This window comes from Mandrillus leucophaeus, unplaced genomic scaffold (assembly GCF_000951045.1).
Source record: "Mandrillus leucophaeus isolate KB7577 unplaced genomic scaffold, Mleu.le_1.0 Scaffold339, whole genome shotgun sequence".
Taxonomy (NCBI): domain Eukaryota; kingdom Metazoa; phylum Chordata; class Mammalia; order Primates; family Cercopithecidae; genus Mandrillus; species Mandrillus leucophaeus.
The window spans coordinates 1854509-1861268 of NW_012103576.1; the positions used below are offsets into that span (position 1 = coordinate 1854509).

General features: G+C 37.8%; 1 pseudogene; it reads left to right on the forward strand.

The window, feature by feature from the left end:
• The first annotated feature begins 3813 nt into the window (after positions 1-3813).
• Positions 3814-4433, forward strand: LOC105545817 (annotated as a pseudogene).
• Positions 4434-6760: the final 2327 nt, after the last annotated feature.

Genomic DNA, 6760 nt, shown 5'->3' on the forward strand with positions numbered 1-6760 from the left:
GGTAATTTACATGTGACTAGAAATTTGTCTGTCTAGATTTTAATTTTTGACATAAATTTGTTCAGTAGTATCTTATACTTTAATCTGTGCTGTATCTGTAATGATGATCCACTTTCATTGCTAAAATTATGGTTTTTGCCATCCGTTTTGCTTTTAATAAGTTTTACCAAAGATTTGCCAATTTTATTAATCTTCCCAAAAAAGCAATCTTTGGTTTTGTATATCTCTCCTTTTGTCTCTTTGCTTTCTGTTTCATTGATTGTTGTTCTTATTCTTATCTCCTACCTTTTTAAAAAACAACTTTATTGAGGTATAATTGACATGTGAAAAGCTACATCTTCTTCCTTTTGTTATGTATTTTTGGTTGTTCTATATCCAAGTTTCTTAAATTGGATACTTAGCACATTAATATTGAGACAAATTAATATTTCAATAAATATTAGAAGGCAGTAATCCTTCTAAGTGCTAGTTTTTCTACATCTGAGGATTGTTATACAAAGCTTTTAAAAAATAATTTAGTTCTAAGTATTTTAAAAGTTCTATTGTTATTTCTTCTTCAATCCATGGGTTAGAGTTTTGCTTCTACACTTCTAAATGTATGGGAACTAAAAAATTTTTCTTTTTATTATTGACATCGAACTTAATTATGTTTTAGTCAGATTCCAATTCTCTGAAAACTTGACTTCTTTTACCCTTTATTATAATTTATATTTGTGAATACTCCATGTATTTATGAGGATAATTGGTGTTCTCTAATTGTTGAGTGCAGAATTCAATTTATGTACATTAGAGCTTATTAATTGCAGTTTACAAATCATTAATGATTAATTCTTGTCTAAATGACCTGTAAATAATCAAGAAAAGTTGTGTTGAAATCTCACCAGTAAAATGTCAGAATTATTAATGTCTCCTGTAAATCTATACACTTTGCTTTATACATTTTGAAGCTAATTTGTTTTGAAAAAGCCCAGCATTGTTTATTACACTGGTAGACTGAATGCTTTATTATGTAGCAACCTTTTATTTCTCTAGTGATGATTTTCATTTGTCTTAAGCTTTGGTTTTCAAATAGTAATATAGATATATGGTTTTTTTGGGGTTAGTATTTGCCTGGTCTATCTTTTCTCACCATTTTACCTTCAACCTCATGCCCTCATGCGTTAGGTGTGTGACTTGCAACTACATATATTTGGGTTCTATTGGTCTTTGTATCCAATGTGAAAAATCTCTATTAGGTGACAATTTTGATCCATGTAAAGTTTTTTGTAATTATTGATATGTTTGGACTTGCTTATTCAATCTCACATTTTTACTTCAATTTGTTTTACTTTTCATATTTTCTTGTTTCTTACTGCTATGTGTGTGTTTTTATTAAATGTTTCTCTATGTCTTAGTCCATTTGTGTTGCTATAAAAAGAAAACCTGAGGCTGGGTAATTTATAAAGAAAAGAGGTTTATTTGACTCACAGCTCTGCTGACTGTGCAAGAAGCACAGAACCAGCATCTGCTTGTGGTGAGGGCTTTAATCTGCTACCTCTCATGCCAGAAGGTGAAGAAGAGTCAGTGTGTGTAGAGATCACATGGTGAGGCAGGAAGCAAGAGAGAGAGAGGAGGGAGATTCCAGGCTCTTTTTGAATGATCAACTCTCCAGGGAAATAATAGAGCAAGAACTCACTCATTCCTCCCACCTCCAAGGAGGGCAGTGATCTACTCATGAGGGATCCACCCCCATGATTTGAATACCTCTCATTAGGCCCCACCTCTAACATTGGAGATCAAATTTCAACATGAGATTCAGAAGGGTCAAACATCCAAACTATAGCACTGGGTGTTCATGTTTTCCCTTATTCCATTTTTATTATTTCCCTTTGTTTGGAAGTTATAAGTCTATTCTCATCAATTTATTCTTACTTTGAAAATTTCCCATGCATATTTACTTAAAAAAAATCTTACATTAAAAATCTTAATTATTCTCCTAAACAATAAACTTTAACTCTGCTTACCTATTCTACAGCTTATTAACTGTTATTGATCAGTATTTTATTTCTGATTTTTTTGTAATCCCATGAAATAGTACTACTTGCTATCATTTGTAAAGATAATGCTTGCTTGTATTTGTACATACTGCTAACATTTTATTTGCTCACCATCACTTCTTGCATCCCAGACATTCCTTTTAAAATAATTGTTCTTCCTGTAACATATCATTTAGAAGTTCATTTGGGTCTTCTTAGTGGTAAACTCTTACAGTTGTTATTTATCTGTAAGTATTCTTATTTTACTTTTGTATTCTTTAAGTAACTGTTGACTGTATAATTTGAGGTTGACAATTGTGTTCTCACAACATTTAACATCCTCTGTCTTTCATTATATCTGTTGTAAAGTCTCCTGTTAGTCTAACTGTCCTCAACAGTAGCAAACATTAGACAACACTTGTAATAGCTTAAATGCTTGTGTGTTTAAATCCAGTGTTTGATGTTTTTACTTATTCTTACTTATTGTGTCCTTTTCTTACACTTAGTGATATTTAGTTGTAAACTCATTTTTTCATCTTATTTTGTGAGAATTGTGTGCTCCAAATATTTATTTTGTTATTTGCTTCTGCTACCATTGGTAGCTAGTGAATACTACAGTCCAAGGGTCATGTTAGCCCCACTGTAAGGTTCTCAGTTCAACGATTTAGCCTTAGGCTCATATTTCCTATCACACCATTAGCCCAAAGCTGAGAATTCGAATAGCACTAGTGCTAAAGGAAGATTTTCACAAACCCTTCTGCCCTTTTAGGCTTCCCACAGCTTCGGTCACAGCCCACAGTTGCTCTTTGGGGAGGAATTGGTCTTTGGAAACCTACTTTAAAAATTTTGAGACTGAGTATGCCTCAAAGTGCTGTTAAGAGTATAATTTTTATGTAACTATAGAATGACTGCTTTAGAGCACCTAGGTAGACATGATGAGGGAATCAGAAGTCATTCCTTTACTCTTCTGCTTCAATTTTTGGGCTTGCCCAAGATGTGGTGGAGCCTACGGCACATAACACAACCAAAAAGCAAATAAACGTGTATCAGCATAGGCATTAAAAACAATATCCATGACATACAAAAATGATATCTTAAAAATATAAATCAGGATACATCGTGGAATGTTTATATTGTAACAGTGGATTCCCATTGCACTATAGAAGCAATACTAAAGCAAAAACATAGTTTGAAGGTGTGTATGGTGGTGGTGGTTGCGGCAGAGGGGGGTGGCTCTCCTTACTCACTTATTCTGCAGATTCATCTTGGATGGTGATATGATAGCTCATAATGCCAGATGGTGTCAATTAGTCATCTTCAGAATTTTGGCTCTGAATTTCTGAGGAGGAGACTGTACTGAGATAGGGGCATGATCTCACTGGGTCCTCTTAGGAACAGAGAACAAGAGGAACTGGGTCAGGGGCTGAGACTGTGACCAGCCCAGTGAACAGAACAAAGTCTAGTGGACCTTGCAGGGAGGCGACTTGCCACCTCGAGCAACTTTGCTTAACAGCCAAGTTGGTTGAGAGCTCTGCCCAAAGCCAATGAACTTAGTATCAGTGCATGTGGAGTTACAGGTGTCTTTCTTTCCCTGTGGCACAGGCAAGTGGAGAAAGACCCGTGGCTAAGCAGATCCAAACTGAGGTTTCACGAGGGGCAGGGAGCCACTGGACTTCTAGGAATAGAGCAGCCAAAAAAGTCTGCAGCTATCTGGCAAAGTGAGCTCTGGCCATTAGCAAAACAGGTGGGCTCTCCCTAAAGTGTTCACTTTCTTCCTTGAAAAGTTTCCTCTTCCACCATGGAGCAGTGGGCCGATTTCCCCTTTGCACTCAGGACCCACCAGTCCCTGAGGTACCTACACCTCTCAGTCAATGAGGCCCTAGATGAGGGTGCCAAGTTGCTGTAGGAGACACTGAGACACCCAAATAGCGTCTTGCAGAAGTTGTTGTTGGAAAACTGTCGTCTTATAGAAGCCAGTTGCAAGGATCTTGCTACTGTTTGATTGTCAGCCAGCAGCTGACACAACTGTGCTTGGCCAAGAATCCCACTGGGGATAATGGGATGAAGTTTCTGGGTGAGGATTTGAGTTACGCTGAGTGTAAACTGCAGATGTTGGTGTTGCAGCAATGCAATATCACCAACCATGGCCGCAGACATCTCTCAAAGCTACTCCAAGAAGTCTGCAGCCTCACAAACTTGGACCTGAGTCTCAACCACATGGCTTGTGGATTATGGATTCTCTGTAAGGCGTTAGAGAACCCAAACTGTAATCTAAAACACCTATGGTTGAAGACCTATGGAACTAATTTGGAAATCGAGAAGATGTTGGAGGAAGTGAAAGAAAACAATCCCAAACTGATGATTGATTGCAATGCTTCCGGGGCAACGGCACCCCTGTGCTATGACTTCTTTTGCTGAGCAGACTGGGATGGCTCTACGAACTACATAGGAAGTGGGAATCTGGTCTCTCTATAACATATCATATTAATGCAGGTCAGAGGGTAATGTTAAAGCTAGACTTAGTGTCAAGATGTAGGACTTCACACTGGTTTTCTCGCTGCTTATGGGAGATTCTGCACAAGTCACTCATGCACTTCAGATCACGATATGTACTTTCTCACAGGAATAATAAAAAGCTAGAGCACTCTTTAAAAAAAAGTTTCCTCTTCCTGCTACTAGAATGTAAGTGGCAATGACTCAGTACTGTCTAATTACCTCTGCCATTGGTGACCCTGAATCCCAAGGGGTGAGGACTCAGGGGCCAGTCTCCCACCCCCAGGTCAGAGAAGAGCCTTCATGGCATCATTCAAACGATGAATCCGTTTTAATAGGGTACTCTCATCTCTAGGTGAGTTTGGAAACACTGTGACAGGAAGGAAAATAATTGCATTTTCTCCCAAAGCTGCCGGAAATAATTTCTACTTTAATGGTGAAAACAGGACTCCTTGTATCTCTGGACGTTTTACATTGCAGGCTGTAATGAGCGAGAAAATGTCTTTCTTTTAATAGCTAATCCTCTGATGCTTCGTGTCTGGGAAGGTAAGTTGATGTGGCAAATTATCATTGTCGAAAAGAGAAATTGAGCCAGAAACAGCATCGTTGCTTTGTCCACTGCGTCACTTAGCTCTTGTTAGCATAGCCAGAAAATTGGTGTTTGTTCTCAACAGCACATTTTTTTCCCCAGAGATCGGCCATCGCCAGGCACAGACCCACTCAGATCTAGGAAGAGAGGGGAGGCATCCTGCCCCAACCTCATGTGACCTTCATTAAGAGGCACACTATCTTCCTCCCCTTCTCCCCTGCGTAGCCCCAGCCACTCTCAGGAGCCCCATGGAGCTGGATTAGTCTGTGTACTGTGGTGAGCATGATCTAGAGGTTTTCTCTCAAGAGCAGGGTTTCGCTAGGGTGAGAGCAGGAGCCTGAGTGGGCAGGGAGAGATGTCAGAGGGAAATGGGTATGGAGCTGCAAATGGGCAATCCTCAGACCACCTGCCCAGAATCATAACTTTCCCTGGGACCAGCGCTGAGCACTTGCATCCTCTTGCCTTGGCCCCTTCTTCCAATTCGTTTTCCTTAAGGGCGTTATTTTCCCTTCATGGATACATTTGCTTTTCAATTGTGTCTTTAATTGGGGTGTTCTTTAAGCTTAAATGTTGACTTGTTCTTTTTTCTTATATGAATGGAAGCTGCTATTAACCTTCTTTTTGGTTCACATTTCATACATGTGGGGATGTGTCTACGTGTATCATGAACCATCTGTGATATTTTTTTTCCCCCTTTACTTGGGAAGTTTCATTTACAACCAATGTTTCTTTATGCCCTGCATGTTAGGTATTTATCACCTTAACAAGTTTAAGTTTGCCATATTTTCATTGGTTTTCAATGGAGTCGTTCATCGTATGTTGTTTTCCAGTAATTGCTTTTTATGGTGTTGGTTGCAATATACTGTCCTCAGTTGTTAACACGAATCCTTTTTCAAGACAGTCATATTACAGCACATGATTATTTTCAGTTTTCTTTCCAAAGTTATAAATGTAAATTAATTTTTAAGTACTCTTTTATTTTTGTCTGAAAATAGCCTATCAAGATCATTAAAAATAATTATAAAAGAAGACTTCCAAGGTCATCTTATGAAACTCCTCATTTTATTTTGAAGAAATTAAAGCTGATTATTTACAGAATTCTATATATTAGAGTATTATTTTTTGGAAGAGCACGCCTATTGCTCAGTGAAGAAAAATATTGGTATGTAGAATCTAAAAAAGTTGAACAAATAGAAACAAAGAGTAGAATGGTGGTTATCGAGACCAGGGAGGGAGAGAAAATAGGAAGATATACATCAAAGAACCAAAAATTTCAGTTAGGTAGGATGGATATGTCTAGAGATCAAATACGCAGCATGAGATGTATACTTAATAATATTGTACTGTATGGTGGAAACTTGTTAAGATAATAGATTTTTGGTATTCTTTTTCTTCACTTTTTTTGTTTTCATAAGTTTTTGGAGTACAGGTGGTATTTGGTTACATAAGTTCTTTAGCCATGATTTGTGAGATTTTGGTGCACCCATCACCTGAGCTGTGTACACTGAACTCAATTTGTAATTTTTTTTTATATACTTTAAGTTCTAGGGTACATGTGCACAACATGCAGGTTTGTTACATATGTATACATGTGCCATGTTGGTGTGCTGCACCCATTAACTCGTCATTTACATTAGGTATATCTCCTAACGCTATCCCTCCC